We start from the raw sequence: 18,499 nt of genomic DNA, 5'->3' as shown, positions 1-18,499 counted from the left end.
GAGAAATAAAGCACAAGTCAAAACAGTCACAAATACGGTAAATGTCACAAAGTACAAGCGGAATACAGCAATCAGAAGGGGCACAAATGGGGGCAAGAGCGCAAGGAGGCAAGGCGCTGAAAAGAAAAAACACTTACAGATACGGCGAAAGCGGCACAGTGCACACAGGTCTAGCGAAGCTTTTCAGAGCCCACTAGATAGCAGGGATGAGGCACAGGAGGATGCCTGCGGGTGGAGGAGGGCCTCGAACACGGTAGCAGCAGCGTGGGCGGGGGTCAGGGACACGAGACAGCAAGGTGGTGCTGCGGACGTGGGGGGCGAGCTCTAGACCTAAAACAGGTCAGAGGTCGCTCACCCTCGACGTGCAGCGCCAGCCATTAAGAAGGGAGGGGGAGGGAGGAGCAGCTGGGAGGCGGGAGGCGGGAGGGAGCGGCGAATGGGGGCGCGAGGGGGGCGGGCCGCAGGGAGGCAGCGGCAGGGGAAGCGGCAAGGGGAGCACCTAAGGGGCGAAAGACCAGGCTGAAAAAGGCACAAAAGTGAGAAATAAAGCACAAGTCAAAACAGTCACAAATACGGTAAATGTCACAAAGTACAAGCGGAATACAGCAATCAGAAGGGGCACAAATGGGGGCAAGAGCGCAAGGAGGCCAGGCGCTGAAAAGAAAAAACACTTACAGATACGGCGAAAGCGGCACAGTGCACACGGGTCTAGCGTAGCTTTTCAGAACCCACTAGACACCAGGGATGAGGCGCAGGAGGATGCCTGCGGGTGAGAAGGGCCTCGAACACGCTAGCAGCAGCGTGGGCGGGGGTCAGGGACACGAGACAGCAAGGTGGTGCTGCGGACGTGGGGGGCGAGCTCTAGACCAAAAACAGGTCAGAGGTCGCTCCCCCTCGACGCGCAGTGCCAGCCATTAAGAAGGGAGGGAGGAGCAGCTGGGAGGCGGGAGGTGGGAGGGAGCGGCGAATGGGGGTGCGAGGGGGGCGGGCCGCAGGGAGGCAGCGGCAAGGGGGAGCACCTAAGGGGCGAAAAACTAGGCTGAAAAAGGCACAAAAGTGAGAAATAAAGCACAAGTCAAAACAGTCACAAATACGGTAAATGTCACAAAGTACAAGCGGAATACAGCAATCAGAAGGGGCACAAATGGGGGCAAGAGCGCAAGGAGGCAAGGCGCTGAAAAGAAAAAACACTTACAGATACGGCGAAAGCTGCACAGTGCACATGGGTCTAGCGAAGCTTTTCAGAGCCCACTAGACACCAGGGATGAGGCGCAGGAGGATGCCTGCGGGTGAAGGAGGGCCTCGAACACGCTAGCAGCAGTGTGGGTCAGGGACACGAGACAGCAAGGTGGTGCTGCGGACGTGGGGGGAGAGCTGTAGACCAAAAACAGGTCAGAGGTAGCTCACCCTCGACGCGCAGCGCCAGCCATTAGGAAGGGAGGGGGGAGGGAGGAGCAGCTGGGAGGCGGGAGGGAGCGGCGAATGGTGGTGCGAGGGGGGCGTGCCGCAGGGAGGCAGCGGCAGGGGAAGCGGCAAGGGGGAGCGCCTAAGGGGCGAAAAACCAGGCTGAAAAAGGCACAAAAGTGAGAAATAAAGCACAAGTCAAAACAGTCACAAATACGGTAAATGTCACAAAGTACAAGCGGAATACAGCAATCAGAAGGGGCACAAATGGGGGCAAGAGCGCAAGGAGGCAAGGTGCTGAAAAGAAAAAACACTTACAGATACGGCAAAAGCGGCTCAGTGCACACGGGTCTAGCGAAGCTTTTCAGAGCCCACTAGACACCAGGGATGAGGCGCAGGAGGATGCCTGCGGGTGGAAGAGGGCCTCGAACACGCTAGCAGCAGCGTGGGCGGGGGTCAGGGACACAAGACAGCAAGGTGGTGCTGCGGACGTGGGGGGCGAGCTCTAGACCAAAAACAGGTCAGAGGTCGCTCACCCTCGACGTGAAAACCAGCCATTAAGAAGGGAGGGGGAGGGAGGAGCAGCTGGGAGGCGTGAGGTGGGAGGGAGCGGCGAATGGGGGCACGAGGGGGGCGGGGCCACAGGGAGGCAGCGGCAGGGGAAGCGGCAAGGGGGAGCGCCTAAGGGGCGAAAAACCAGGCTGAAAAAGGCACAAAAGTGAGAAATAAAGCACAAGTCAAAGCAGTCACAAATACGGTAAATATCACAAAGTACAAGCGGAATACAGCAATCAGAAGGGGCACAAATGGGGGCAAGAGCGCAAGGAGGCAAGGTGCTGAAAAGAAAAAACACTTACAGATACGGTGAAAGCGGCACAGTGCACAACGGTCTAGCGAAGCTTTTCAGAGCCCACTAGACACCAGGGATGAGGCACAGGAGAATGCCTGCGGGTGGAGGAGGGCCTCGAACACGCTAGCAGCAGCGTGGGCAGGGGTCAGGGACACGAGACAGCAAGGTGGTGCTGCAGACGTGGGGGGTGAGCACTAGACCAAAAACAGGTCAGAGGTCGCTCACCCTCGACGTGCAGCGCTAGCCATTAGGAAGGGAGAGGGGAGGGAGGAGCAGCTGGGAGGTGGGAGGGAGCGGCGAATGGGGGGGGTGAGGGGGGCAGGGCCACAGGGAGGCAGCGGCAGGGGAAGCGGCAAGGGGGAGCGCCTAAGGGGCGAAAAACCAGGCTGAAAAAGGCACAAAAGTGAGAAATAAAGCACAAGTCAAAACAGTCACAAATACAGTAAATGTCACAAAGTACAAGCGGAATACAGCAATCAGAAGGGGCACAAATGGGGTAAGAGCGCAAGGAGGCAAGGCGCTGAAAAGAAAAAACACTTGCAGATACGGCGAAAGTGGCACAGTGCACACAGGTCTGGCGAAGCTTTTCAGAACCCACTAGACACCAGGGATGAGGCGCAGGAGGATGCCTGCGGGTGGAGGAGGGCCTCGAACACGCTAGCAGCAGCGTGGGCGGGGGTCAGGAACACGAGACAGCAAGGTGGTGCTGGAGACGTGGGGGTCGAGCTCTAGACCAAAAACAGGTCAGAGGTCGCTCACCCTCGACGCGCAGCGCCAGCCATTAAGAAGGGAGGGATGATCAGCTGGGAGGCGGGAGACGGGAGGCGGGAGGGAGCGGCGAATGGGGGTGCGAGGGGGGCGGGGCCGCAGGGAGGCAGCAGCAGGGGAAGCGGCAAGGGGGAGCGCCTAAGGGGCAAAAAACCAGGCTGAAAGAGGCACAAAAGTGAGAAATAAAGCACAAGTCAAAACAGTCACAAATACGGTAAATGTCACAAAGTACAAGCAGAATACAGCAATCAGAAGGGGCACAAATGGGGGCAAGAGCGCAAGGAGGCAAGGCGCTGAAAAAATAAAAGACTTACAGATACTGCGAAAGCGGCACAGTGCACACGGGTCTAGCGAAGCTTTTCAGAGCCCACTAGACACCAGGGATGAGGCGCAGGAGGATGCCTGCGGGTGGAGGAGGGCCTCGAACACGCTAGCAGCAGCGTGGGTCAGGGACACGAGACAGCAAGGTGGTGCTGCGGACGTGGGGGGCGAGCTCTAGACCAAAAACAGGTCAGAGGAGCTCACCCTCGACTCGCAGCGCCAGCCATTAAGAAAGGAGGGGGGAGGGAGGAGCAGCTGGGAGGCGGGAGGCGGGAGGGAGCGGCGAATGGGGGCGCGAGGGGGGCGGGCCCCAGGGAGGCAGCGGCAGGGGAAGAGGCAAGGGGGAGCGCCTAAGGGGCGAAAATCCAGGCTGAAAAAGGCACAAAAGTGAGAAATAAATCACAAGTCAAAACAGTCACAAATACAGTAAATGTCACAAAGTACAAGCGGAATACAGCAATCAGAAGGGGCACAAATGGGGGCAAGAGCGCAAGGAGGCAAGGTGCTGAAAAGAAAAAACACTTACAGATACGGCGAAAGCGGCACAGTGCACAACGGTCTAGCGAAGCTTTTCAGAGCCCACTAGACACCAGGGATGAGGCACAGGAGAATGCCTGCGGGTGGAGGAGGGCCTCGAACACGCTAGCAGCAGCGTGGGCAGGGGTCAGGGACACGAGACAGCAAGGTGGTGCTGCGGACGTGGGGGGTGAGCTCTGGACCAAAAACAGGTCAGAGGTCGCTCACCCTCGACGTGAAAACCAGCCATTAAGAAGGGAGGGGGAGGGAGGAGCAGCTGGGAGGCGTGAGGTGGGAGGGAGCGGCGAATGGGGGCGCGAGGGGGGCGGGCCACAGGGAGGCAGCGGCAGGGGAAGCGGCAAGGGGGAGAGCCTAAGGGGCGAAAAACCAGGCTGAAAAAGGCACAAAAGTGAGAAATAAAGCACAAGTCAAAACAGTCACAAATACGGTATATGTCAGAAAGTACAAGGGGAATACAGCAATCAGAAGGGGCACAAATGGGGTAAGAGCGCAAGGAGGCAAGGCGCTGAAAAGAAAAAACACTTGCAGATACGGCGAAAGTGGCACAGTGCGCACAGGTCTGGCGAAGCTTTTCAGAACCCACTAGACACCAGGGATGAGGCGCAGGAGGATGCCTGCGGGTGGAGGAGGGCCTCGAACACGCTAGCAGCAGCGTGGGCGGGGGTCAGGAACACGAGACAGCAAGGTGGTGCTGGAGACGTGGGGGTCGAGCTCTAGACCAAAAACAGGTCAGAGGTCGCTCACCCTCGACGCGCAGCGTCAGCCATTAAGAAGGGAGGGATGATCAGCTGGGAGGCGGGAGGCGGGAGGCGGGAGGGAGCGGCGAATGGGGGTGCGAGGGGGGCGGGGCCGCAGGGAGGCAGCGGCAGGGGAAGCGGCAAGGGGGAGCGCCTAAGTGGCACAAAAGTGAGAAATAAAGCACAAGTCAAAACAGTCACAAATACGGTAAATGTCACAAAGTACAAGCAGAATACAGCAATCAGAAGGGGCACAAATGGGGGCAAGAGCGCAAGGAGGCAAGGCGCTGAAAAAATAAAACACTTACAGATACTGTGAAAGCGGCACAGTGCACACGGGTCTAGCAAAGCTTTTCAGAGCCCACTAGACACCAGGGATGAGGCGCAGGAGGATGCCTGCGGGTGGAGGAGGGCCTCGAACACGCTAGCAGCAGCGTGGGTCAGGGACACGAGACAGCAAGGTGGTGCTGCGGACGTGGGGGGCGAACTCTAGACCAAAAACAGGTCAGAGGTAGCTCACCCTCGACTCGCAGCGCCAGCCATTAAGAAAGGAGGGGGGAGGGAGGAGCAGCTGGGAGGCGGGAGGCGGGAGGGAACGGCGAATGGGGGCGCGAGGGGGGCGGGCCCCAAGGAGGCAGCGGCAGGGGCAGCGGCAAGGGGGAGCGCCTAAGGGGCGAAAATCCAGGCTGAAAAAGGCACAAAAGTGAGAAATAAAGCACAAGTCAAAACAGTCACAAATACGGTAAATGTCACAAAGTACAAGCGGAATACAGCAATCAGAAGGGGCACAAATGGGGGCAAGAGCGCAAGGAGGCAAGGCGCTGAAAAGAAAAAACACTTACAGATACGGCGAAAGCGGCACAGTGCACACGGGTCTAGCGAAGCTTTTCAGAGCCCACTAGACACCAGGGATGAGGCGCAGGAGGATGCCTGCGGGTGAGAAGGGCCTCGAACACGCTAGCAGCAGCGTGGGCGGGGGTCAGGGACACGAGACAGCAAGGTGGTGCTGCGGACGTGGGGGGCGAGCTCTAGACCAAAAACAGGTCAGAGGTCGCTCCCCCTCGACGCGCAGTGCCAGCCATTAAGAAGGGAGGGAGGAGCAGCTGGGAGGCGGGAGGTGGGAGGGAGCGGCGAATGGGGGTGCGAGGGGGGCGGGGCCGCAGGGAGGCAGCGGCAAGGGGGAGCACCTAAGGGGCGAAAAACTAGGCTGAAAAAGGCACAAAAGTGAGAAATAAAGCACAAGTCAAAACAGTCACAAATACGGTAAATGTCACAAAGTACAAGCGGAATACAGCAATCAGAAGGGGCACAAATGGGGGCAAGAGCGCAAGGAGGCAAGGCGCTGAAAAGAAAAAACACTTACAGATACGGCGAAAGCTGCACAGTGCACATGGGTCTAGCGAAGCTTTTCAGAGCCCACTAGACACCAGGGATGAGGCGCAGGAGGATGCCTGCGGGGTGAGGAGGGCCTCGAACACGCTAGCAGCAGTGTGGGTCAGGGACACGAGACAGCAAGGTGGTGCTGCGGACGTGGGGGGAGAGCTGTAGACCAAAAACAGGTCAGAGGTAGCTCACCCTCAGAGGTCCCACTTGAGAGACTGTGGCCCATCACTCCCCAGGATCAAGCACACGGCACATTGCCCCCTCCAGAACCAGTGGGTAAGACACCCACCTGAGAGACTGTGATCTTGCAATCCCCAGGATCAAGCACAGGGCACCGTGCCCCCTCCAGAACACCCACCTGAGAGACTTTGGCCCATCACTCCCCAGGATCAAGCACAGGGCACGTTGCCCCCTCCAGAACCAGTGGGTTAGACACCCACCTGAGATATTGTGACCTTGCACTCCCCAGTACCAAGCACAGGGCACGTTGCCCCCTCCAGAACCAGTGTGTAAGACACCCACCTAAGAGACTTTTGTCCATCACTCCCCAGGATCAAACACAGGGCACTTTGCCCCCTTCACAACCAGTGGGTAAGACACCCACCTGAGATACTGTGATCTTGCAATCCCAGGACCAAGCAGAGGGCATGTTGCCCCCTCCAGAACCAGTGGGTAAGACACCCACCTGAGAGACTGTGACCTTCTACTCCCCAGGACCAAGCACAGGGCATGTTGCCCCCTCCAGAACCAGTGGGTAAGACAACCAGCTGAGAGACTGTGGCCCATCACTCCCCAGGATCAAGCACAGGGCACGTTGCCCCCTCCAGAATCAGTGGGTAAGACACCCACCTGAGATACTGTGACCTTGCACTCCCCAGGACCAAGCAGAGGGCACGTTGCCCCTTCCAGAACCAGTGGGTAAGACACCCACCTGAGTGACTTTGGTCTATCACTCCCCAGGATCAAGCACAGGGCATGTTGCCCCCTTCAGAACCAGTGGGTAAGACACCAACCTGAGATACTGTGACTTTGCACTCCCCAGGACCAAGCACAGGGCACATTGCCCCATCTAGAACCAGTGGGAAAGACACCCACCTGAGTGATTGTGACCTTGTACTCCCCAGGACCAAGCACAGGGCACGTTCCCCCCTCCAGAACCAGTGGGTAAGACACCCATCTGAGAGACTGTGGCCCATCACTCCCCAGGATCAAGCACAGGGCAAGTTGCTGCCTCGAGAACTAGTGAGTAAGACACCTACCTGAGAGACTCTGACCTTGCACTCCCCAGGACCAAGCACAGGGCACGTTGCCCCCTCAAGAACCAGTAGTCTTGTTACATCTCCCGGCTGAGGTGCCCCCCATCCCTCATCCCCCTGATGTGCCTGCCTATTTACCAACTGATGCCTCTGCAGTGTTCTCTCCGTGTTGAAGCAGGTGACATGTGTGGCCTTGGACTTTGGCCTGTGGCCATGTGGCCCATGCAAATTGAGGACTGGGATGTGTCCCTTTTTCTGTAAATATGTATATATCTATTATATTGCCTAACTTATTATTTCCACTGTGTTGATCTTATTACAAACACTTTGGCAAAATCGTTTTGTCCTTGCATTATTCAGCCGAGTTACAGGGTCATATTGTTCTTTAATGCATCTGGTTGTGTGTATGGTGTGTGTGTGTGTGTGGGATGTGTGTTGTGCATGTGTGTGTCACTGTCATTTTCCTCCCCCCTCCCTTGTGTGCTAGGCAGCTGTACTCACCGTCACCGTCTTCGCTGACGGTGTTCGTGGTGGAGCAGAACGTAGAATATCATCAGAAAAACATGCAGTTCTGGTTCCATGGCAGCGTGGTTCTTCCCTGTGTCTCCAATGGTGAGTTGTTAGAAATGGGTTCTTTGGTTGGCAGTCAGGTTACCCCCCTGTCCAAGCAAAGACCCTCACTCTGGTCTGGGTAAGTCACACACAATCCAAATTATCCTCTGCCCACCCTCTGGTAGCTTGGCACTGAGCAGTCAGGTTTAACTTAGAAGGCAATGTGTAAAGTATTTGTGCAATAAATCATACAATAACACAATATAGCACCACAAAAATACACCACACAGTGTTTAGAAAAATAAATAATATTTATCTGGATATTTGCAGGTCAAAACCATAAAACATGCAATAAGTAAATGTAGAGATATCACTGAAAGTCTTTTAAAAGCAAACAAAGTCTCTTTCAAGCACAAAGTACCTGGCTCGCGTGAAAAATCTCCTCAAAGGGCCGCAGAGGAGGAGAAGCGTGTAAACAAAGGGGTGTGCGTCGATTTCTCGGGCCGCACACGGCGATGCGTCGTTTAGATTCCAAGCAGGGGCGGCTGTGCGTCGATTTCCGGCGCTCGGTCGTGGATCCTATTCGGGTTACGGGGTTTTTAGACGCCCCGGGGTCTGTGATGGAATCCTGGGCTTGCAGAGCGAAGTCACAAGCTGTGTTTCATTCCAGTGGGCGTTGCAGGGAAGTTTCTCCCACACGGCAGGCGCTGCATTGATTTCCCCTCTTGAAGTCGGGCTGCGTCGTCCCAGGTTGGCTGTGCGTCGATCCGGTGGGCCGTGAGTCGAAGTTCCAGTCGCAATGCAGGCGCCGCATCAATCTTTTCCTTGCAAAGTCGGGCTACGTCGTTCCGGCTCGCGTGCAGTGAATTCCTCACCGTGGGATAGGCTGTACGTCGGTTTTAGCAAGCTGTGCGTCGAATTGTTGCCGCACCAGGAGTCCAGCTGCAAGAGAGAAGTACTTTTGGTTCTGAGGCAAGCTCTAGCCAAGCCCTTGGAGAGCACTTCTTCACCACAGCCAGAGGCAGAAGTCCTTCACAGAAAGAAGTCAGGTGAGTCCTTTGGGCAGCCAGGCAGTTCTTCTGGGCAGGATGTAGGTTCTGGTTACAAGTTTCTTCTCCAGGAAGTGTCTGAGTTGGAAGGGGCAGAGGCCCAGTTTAAATACCCAATGTACCTTTGAAGTGTGGAAGACTTCAAAGAGTGGCTTAGAAGTGCACAAGGTCCCCTTTCAGTTCAATCCTGTCTGCCGGGGTCCCAGTATGGGGTATGGCAGTCCATTGTGTGAGAGCAGGCCGTCCACCCTCCCAGCCCAGGAAGACCCATTCAAAATGCAGATGCATGCAAGTGCGGCTGAGTATCGTGTGTTTGGGGTGTGTTTGAGTGAATGCACAAGGAGCTGTAAACTAAACCCAGCCAAACGTGGATTGTAAGGCACAGAAATATTTAAGTGCAGAGAAATGCTCACTTTCTAAAAGTGATATTTCTAAAATAGTAATATTAAATCCAACTTCACCAGTCAGCAGGATTTTATATCACCATTCTGGCCATGCTAAATATGCCCTTCTTAATCCTTTCAGATCAGCAGCTACAATATATGAGGACAGCCCCAATGTTAGCTTAAGAAAGGAGCAGGCCTCACAGCAACCCTATGGGTTACCTATGGCATATCTTAGGGGTGTCTTACATGTAGAAAAAGGGGAGTTTTAGGGTTGGCAGGTACTTTTAAATGCCAAGTCGAAGTGGCAGTGAAACTGCACACACAGGCCTTGCAATGGCAGGCCTGAGACAAGGTTAAGGGGCTACTTAAGTAGGTGGCATAACCAGTGCTGCAGGCCCACTAGTAGCATTTAATCTACAGGCCCTGGGCACATATAGTGCACAGTACTAGGGACTTATAAGTAAATTAAATAGTCCAATTGGGTATGATCCAATGTTACCATGTTTAAAGGGAGAGAGCTTATGCACTTTAGCACTGGTTAGCAGTGGTATAGTGTGTAGAGTCTAAAAACCAGCAAAAACAGTGTCCAAAAAGTGGAGGGAGGCAGGCAAAAAGTTAGTGGTGACCACCCTAAGGCTGTCAGGTCTAACATGAGTCCTTTCACTTCTGAGCTCAGTGTCCACCAGGCGTTTGATGTCGTTGGTACGTCCCCGGAAAAGGTGGCGGTTTGCAGGGTCTTAATATGGTGGGTAGAACATTGACTTCCGTCTGGCTGTAGGTGGCTACTGCTACCGCTGTGGTGGCTGTTACTTCCGCCCTGGTGGTCGGTGTGGTACAGTGGCTGTCTTTTGGAGATCTTTCTGCCATGGCCACTTGATCACTGACCGCCAGGGTCATAATGAGGGTCTTAATGTTTTATAGCTGTTTTCAAAATAGAATTTTATAGTGTCATTAATAGTTTGTGTGAACCACAGTCCTATATATTTCATTTTAGAGGGCTGCCAAGTAAATCCAGTAGAAATAAAAAGTTGTTTCTGACACAGAAAGGTAGTATCTCACATTTATCAGAGTTCAGTTTATAACCAGTGAGATGCGAGAAGGTATTAACCCGATGGAAAAAGGGAGGCAGAGAGGTAGTGGGATTAGAACAGTACAAAAGAATATCGTCAAAATAAACTGACATTTTAACTTGTTGAGATCCTAGTTGAAAACCTGAGATATGCAAATCTTGTCAGATTTTAGTAAAGAAAGGTTCAAGTGCTATAATGATAAAGGTGATAATGGGCAGCCTTGACCCACCCCTCTAAATATTGGAAAATAATCAGAGAGCAAACCATTTACAACAATTGCAGCTTTTGGACCTGAATATAGTAAGGATATCAATTGAATTAGTTTTGGGAGGAAGCCCAAACCACTTTAACACCTGACACATGAAGCTCCATTCCATCCTATCAAATGCTTTCTCAGCACCTAAGGCGATAGCTGCAATAGGATGATTTAACGTAGAGGCCTTGGTTAGTACATACGAAAGAACTCGGGCATGGTCAGAGGCTAGACGGCCTTTAACAAAAGCTGTTTGTTCAGGACCTTTAAGATCAGGTAAGATGGGATCTATTCGTAGAGCCAAAAGTTCTGCGAATATTTTATAATCTGTATTAACTAGAGAAATGGGATGATAATTTTTACAAAGTGTGGGATCTTTATTACCTTTTGGGATTAAACAAATCATAGCTTCCTGAAAGGTAACATAGGAGGAGCTGTTTTTTGTGAAAGAATTAAACAACTGTAAAAGTTTAGGTAAAATGGATTTCGTGAAGCAACTATAAAATTCAATAGTAAATCTGTCAGGACCAGGAGTTTTCCCTCTGTGAAGGACAGAGATTGCATGAGATAATTCTGAGAGTGTGATATCTGACCCAAGAGAATCTAAATCAATATGCTGTGCAGATGGAGAGGGGATGGATTGAAAGTATGTTGATGAATCTGGGTGGGATGAATGAGTATCAAAGCAATAAAAATTGCTGTAAAAATTAACAAATTCCTGCATTATATCTTTATCTTTATAAATGAGATTCCCAGTTGTATTTCGTAGGGATTCAAATTTAGTCGTTGCTCTCCTGACCTTTAGATAATTAGCAAGCAACTTTCTACTTTTTTTTTATCTCCATAATATCTTGCACTACTTTTTAAAAGATACGAGGAAGCCAAGTTCTTAGGCAATCTATTAAATGAAAATTTGGCTTCAATAAAAGAACCTAATGATGCTTCATTATTAGAACAATAATAATCATATCCAAGTTTTAAATTCTTTTAAGTAATTGTGTAGTTTGGGATTTCATGAGTTTTTCCTTGGTGTTATTATAAAACCTCTAGCTGCTGCTTTAAAAAAGTCCCAAATGGAAACAAAAGAGGTGTCAGGTGTTTAAAGTAAAGAATTCATTAGTAAAGGATTCAAATTCAGAAGTAAATTTAGAATTTTGAAAGAAGTGTGTTGTTAAAACGCCATCTGCCTGCATGAGGTAAAAACGGAATAAGGTCAATATCTCTATAAATGGGTGCATGGTCTGAAATCAAAATGGAACCTATGTCTGAATGGAAAACATATTGGGTAGAAGATTTACTAAAGAAAAGATAATCTATCCGAGATTGTGAGTGATGTGGGTGTGAATTAAAGGTATATTCCGAAAGGTCTGGATGACATAGGTGTCATTCCAACCTCGGCGGTAAAAGGCGTTTACCGCCAGACAGAAGACCGCCATAACACTGCTGCGGTCGCGGTAAACCGCCACGGTCATTCTGACCCACACTAGGCAAACCGCCAAAATACCGCCATCCACAAAAGTCCGCCACACCAAAGGTCAGCGATAAACTGGCGATGACCAAACCTCCACCGTCACGCCAACAGAAATACGCCCATGCCATTACAACCCACGAATCCACGCGGCGGTCTTTCAACCGCGGTATTCTATTGGCGGTACACACCGCCGCGGTCGAAATACACATACACCTACAAAACACTACCACATTGGACAATTCGAAATACACACACCTGATACACATACACACACCACTCCCACACACCCAATACAATATAAAACACACACCCACATCACCCACAAACCCCTACGGCCGAAAATTTCGAACGAAGACCAGAGAGAGACACCACAGTCAACTAAAAAGCATCCACAGGCACACAATACCAATACCCACAGAACTTCCACGCACCTCACACAACACACCACTAAATAGCACCCCACCTATCACTACACACTCCACCCCACACATCATCCATCACCACCCCATGGCACCTCAAAGACACCCCAGGTTCTCAGATGCTGAACTCAGGGTCATGGTGGAGGAAATCCTACGAGTAGAGCCCCAGCTGTTCAGGACACAGGTGCAGCACACCACCATTGCCAGGAAGATGGAGCTATAGAGCAGAATAGTGGACAGGGTCAACGCTGTGGGACAGCACCCAAGAAATCGGGATGACATCAGGAAGAGGTGGAACGACCTACGGGGGAAGGTGCATTCCATGGTATCAAGGCACAACATCGCGGTACAGCGGACTGGCGGCGGACCCCCACCTCCTCCCCCCGAATTTACAACATGGGAGGAGCAAGTCTTGAACATCCTGCATCCTGAGGGCCTCGCTGGAGTATCTGGAGGAATGGACTCTGGTAAGTCTCATCTTCACTACTTCATCCCCCCCACCCCACCTGCATGCCAACTCATACCCCCATCCCTCACCCCCTTCACAACTACCCCTTGCAAATGTCTCACCATCACAACCCACCCATCCCAAAACGTAGCCCTGCATGCAGCCCCAAAGCATGGACACCCATCACCAAAGCATGCCCAATGCACATACCCATCACCCCCCCCCAAAACACCGTCACAACAGCCCCCACAAAGGAATGCCAGCACATGGGGTACACGGGCACCCACCCATTGCACGCCATTGGCACACACAGAAGCAATAACCATACTTTTATACCCCTGCAGGACCCGAACGCCAGGTCACCGCGCAGGAGGGTCCACAAATGTCCCCTCCACCCCCAGAAGAGGCCCACAGTGATGACAGCAGCTCTGTCTCCCTGGATCTAGATGACCAGCCCGGTCCATCGGGGACCTCTGAACAGTCGGTTCCCCTCAGACAGGCACAGGCCACAGCAGACCTACCCCCCTCTGGGAACACCAGCACAGCACCCACCCAGCGGGCCCATACCTCTGTCCCCAGGACACGTCAATCAGCGGTGTGTCCACCACTACAGGGAACCCAGGCTAACCCACCACCCCAACAACAACAGGGACCTGGGGGCAGTGGTAGTGGGCACACGGTCCAGGGGACAGAGGCCCAAGGAAACAGGGGAACTGGGAGGGCAGCTGTGCGACAGGGGGGGGACAGGCCAAGGGAACCCACTCTCCACGAGGCCCTCTCCTCCATCATGGGAGCATACCACCACTCCCAGGAGACGATGGCGACGGTCCTGGCCAGGTTTCAGGAAATCCAGCTTCTGCAGGAACAACAGTATATGGGGTTCAGGGAGGAACTGAGAAACATCAGTACCACCATGGGTACCATCGTAGTGGCCCTGAATGAGTTAATCTCCACATTGCGGACCACTCTGGCACCTCAAAGGGCCCCTGACACTAGCATGGACCAAGAACTGGCTACCACCTCCGCCGGCGCGAGTGGACAGGAGGCCCCAACAGAAGACCAACAGGCCACCAGAACCCCACTCCCTGCAGAAGGAGAACCACCCCGCAAGCGGGCCCTGAGATCCAGGAAGAAGACAGAGTAACATGTCAAGACCCCCGCCAGCAAAGGATACCGCCCTGATTGTCATCCCACTGTCCCACATTGTCACCCTGTCCAACCTTAAACTGCCCCTGCTCCACTTCCCACAGGCATTTGGACAATGCACCTGTGAACCTGATAGTCTGGACTCTGCCATGGACAATCCTCCACCATCACCCCTCACCGATTTGCAACCACCCATCCAAATTAGAGCACTTGAATAAACACACTTTTTGCACATAAACAATCTGGAGTCTGTCTGTGATTTTAACAAATGTATTAGACATGACAGTGCCAAAATTGTTATTCACATTGTGATGCCAAAAAAACTCTGTCACACAGCTGTATCCATGGGGAAACTAAGCAGATGTCACGCAGTGGGGCCCACAGCTCTGAAAACGGAAGGGAAAGTCACAACACAGTTACCATACACTGGGGGAAAAAGTCAGACAGTAGAGAGGTATCAGTCTTTGAGTAAATGTAATATGCCGGTGTCTACTCTTACCTGTGTGTCACTGAAAGTATTGCTCTATTACTGTGTTCCCATTGTCTATGTCGTCCTCTCCGGCTTCCTCTTCTTCACTCTCCACAGGCTCCACAGCTGCTACAACACCACCATCTGGACCATCCTCCTGCAGAAAAGGCACCAGGCGGCGCAAAGCCAGGTTGTGAAGCATACAGCAGGCCACGATGATCTGGCACACCTTCTTTGGTGAGTACATTAGGGATCCACCTGTCATATGGAGGCACCTGAACCTGGCCTTCAGGAGGCCAAAGGTGCGTTCGATCTCCCTCCTAGTCCGCCCATGGGCCTCATTGTAGCGTTCCTCTGCCCTGGTCCTGGGATTCCTCACTGGGGTCAATAGCCAGGAAAGGTTGGGGTAACCAGAGTCCCCTAAAAGCCACACACGGTGCCTCTGGAGTTGACCCATCACATACGGGATGCTGCTATTCCGCAGGATGTAGGCGTCATGCACAGAGCCAGGGAACTTGGCATTAACATGGGAGATGTACTGGTCTGCCAAAGAGACCATCTGTACATTCATCGAATGATAACTTTTCCTGTTCCTGTACACCTGTTCACTTTCTCTGGGGGGTACCAAAGCCACATGGGTCCCATCAATGGCACCTATGATGTTGGGGATATGTCCAAGGGCATAGAAGTCACCCTTCACTGTAGGCAAATCCCCCACCTCAGGGAAAACGATGTAGCTCCGCATGTGTTTGAGCAGGGCAGACAACACTCTGGACAACACCTTGGAAAACACAGGCTGAGACATCCCTGATGATATGGCCACTGTTGTTTGAAATGACCCACTTGCTAAGAAATGGTGTACTGACAGCACCTGCACTAGAGGGGGGATCCCTGTGGGTTGGCGGATGGGTGACATCAGGTCTGCCTCCAGCTGGGCACACAGTTCATGTATAGTGGCTCAGTCAAGCCTGTATGTCAGAATGACATGTCGTTCCTCCATTGTCGACAGGTCCACCAGCGGTCTGTACACGGGAAGATTCCTCCATCTCCTCGCATTGCCAAGCGGACGGTGCCTAGGAAGGACAACAGCGAGCACAGAGTCAATCAACCCACAGGTACGTTCCCACAGCTTGCACACAACACGATTCACTATGCATTGAATGGTGTGTATGAGTGTTGAGGAAAGGCCTAGGTATGTGTGACGCAGTAGAAATTAAGCCATGTGGGCCCTTGAAATGGCGGCTGCCTGACCTGTGAAGTGTGACAATGGGATGTGAGGTCAATGCGCTGGCGTGGCACACCGTGGCGGTAGGCGGTCGAAGACCGCGGCGCAAAGCCGCATTGGTTAACATTGAAACCTATGGGTTTCAGGAGCCAATGACGATGTGCGCCGGCATTTTCCATCAGCTTAATCACTCGATACCTGATCTTCCACAGGAGAGGACCTACACTGCAAGTGCTGCTGTGACCTCGGTCTGGAAGAGACAATGGCGACTGTACGACGAAACAACGACTTCAAAAACAACTACTGCCTTAACAACGAGGTCGGAACACCGACCTCGTTGCTACTACTAATGATTTTACCACGAATGCCTTAACAACGATATTTCGTTGTAAAGGCATTCCTGATAAAATCATTAGCAATAGGCACCATTCACCCTACATCCCTCACCCCACCCCCCCAACCCCACCCCAAAACCTAAAACCCTCTGACCCCCCACCCACTCCCCAAAACCAAAAACGCCCCACCCCCAACCCCACCCCAAAACCTAAAACCCCCACCCACTCCCCAAAACCAAAAACGCCCCACCACCCCAACCCCACCCCAAAACCTAAAACCCCCTGACCCCCCACCCCCTCCCCAAAACCTAAACCCACCACTTACCTTCGCCAACTCACTTCTTTGTACCTTAACCACGCATGTTCGTTGTTCAGAACATACGTAGTTAAGGCACAAAAAACCGGAGTCGTGGTTAAAAAAAGCGTTGTTGCGCTTTCGTTAACCACGACTTTCGGAAAAAAAAAGTGGTAAAAAAGGATGTTCCCCGACAATGGCTGCTGCGACTGGGGAAAGGGCCCCTGCCTTCACTTCTGAAGAATTGGAGAAACTCGTGGATGGGCTCCTCCCCCAGTATGCGCTACTCTACGGTCCTCCAGACCAACAGGTAAGTACACTGGGAGCATACTTTGTGGGCAATGCCTGGGTTGAGTCGGGTGGATGAAAGATGGTGGGGAGGGGAGCGATTGAGTCATGCATCAGATGACAGATGAGAGCATGTGCCACATGGCAAGGGTGGGGATGGGGGGCCACTCACATCGAGCATGCAGAAGGTGATGACAATTTTTCTCTCCCTGTACATGTCACATAGGTCAGCGCCCACCAGAAAATCAACATTTGGCGTGCCATCGCCAAGGACGTCCGGACCCTGGGGGTCCACAACAGACGGGGCACCCACTGCCGGAAGAGGTAGGAGGACATCCGCCGCGGGAGCAGGAAGACGGCGGAGGCTCTGCTGGGGATGGCCTCCCAACGTAGGAGGGGTGCCAGTCGTCAATTGGCCCCCCTGATGTCCCGGATACTGGCGGTGGCCTACCCCGATTTGGATGGGCACGTGAGGCCATCACAGCAGACACAAGGGGGTGAGTACACTCTCATTCTGGTGACTTTGCGAACAGTGGAGGTGTCTGGGTGGGGGAGGAGGGCTGTGGGTGTCCCTAGGCCAGGGCGAATTCTGTAGGCTAGGCCCCTCTGTAAGGCATGGCCCTGTGCCCCCGCCCCCCACCTCTGTAGGGTGCCAAGTTCAGGTATCCATGGCCCTGTGTCATCTATGTGTGCAGTTGTCGTCGATAGGCTTGTAGGCCATGTCCCACGGATTGTGTAGTGGACCCCAAGTGCGCGGCGTAGTGCAGGGGGCTTCTGTGTCTGTCTTGTCCGCCAACTGTAGCGGTAATCCATGCACTCAACATGTCTTTATTTCTCCCCCCCCCCTCTTTTTTGTGGTCTTCCTGTTCATGTGTGCATCAGCATCATCAGGCAGAGGAGAAGTGCCATCGGAGCACGAGGGAGCTGCATCTCACATGGCCATGGCGGGCCATGCAACTGACTCGGATTTCATCAGTGAGACGGAGGGCGAGGGGAGCTCCACAGCGGGGACTCGTGCTGATGTCAGTGGCAGCGACTCGTCCTCTGAAGGGAGCTCCCTTGTGATGGCGGCAACATCCGTGCCACCCGCAACAACAGGTACAGCCACCACCCAGCGCACCAGCACCGCCCTCCCAGCAGCCCCTCAGCCTTCGCCCCTTGCCCGCTCACCCAGGAAGGTGGGCATCTCCTTCGCCCCAGGCACCTCAGGCCCTGCCCCAGTCACCCCTGCTGCCCTCAGTGAGGAGGTCATTGACCTCCTGAGGACCATCATTGTTGGGCAGTCTACCCTTTTGAATGCCATCCAGGGTGTAGAAAGTGAGGTGCACTGGAGTAATGCATACCTGGAGGGCATTCATTCGGGTCAGGCTGCCCATCAGCGATCGTTCAACGCTCTGGCCACAGCACTGACGGCAGCAATTGTCCCTGTCTCTAGCCTCCCCCCTCCAACTTCCTCCACCCAGACCCAATCCCCAGTACCTCTGCCTATCCCAGGCACACCATCAGACCAGCCTGCACACACCTCAACACCCAAGGGAAGCTCATCCAGACATAAGCACCACACATCACACAAGCATTCACACAAGCAACATCCACATGCAGACATTCCAACAGCCACTGCCTCCACTGTGTCCCCCTCCTCCTCGTCTCCCTCCTCCCTCCCTGGTACGTCTCCACTCACACTTGCATGCAGAACATCTTCAGCCACTACGTCCATCACCAGCACACCCACCAGAACACTCCGCACACGTGCAGACACCACCCCCACTACCATTTACAAGTCCCCTGTGTCCTCTCCCAGTGTGTCTGTCACCCCCTCTTCCAAACCACACAAACG

This window comes from Pleurodeles waltl, chromosome 2_1, assembly GCF_031143425.1.
Source record: "Pleurodeles waltl isolate 20211129_DDA chromosome 2_1, aPleWal1.hap1.20221129, whole genome shotgun sequence".
NCBI classification, from domain to species: domain Eukaryota; kingdom Metazoa; phylum Chordata; class Amphibia; order Caudata; family Salamandridae; genus Pleurodeles; species Pleurodeles waltl.
Note: the sequence above shows the minus strand (reverse complement) of the source record.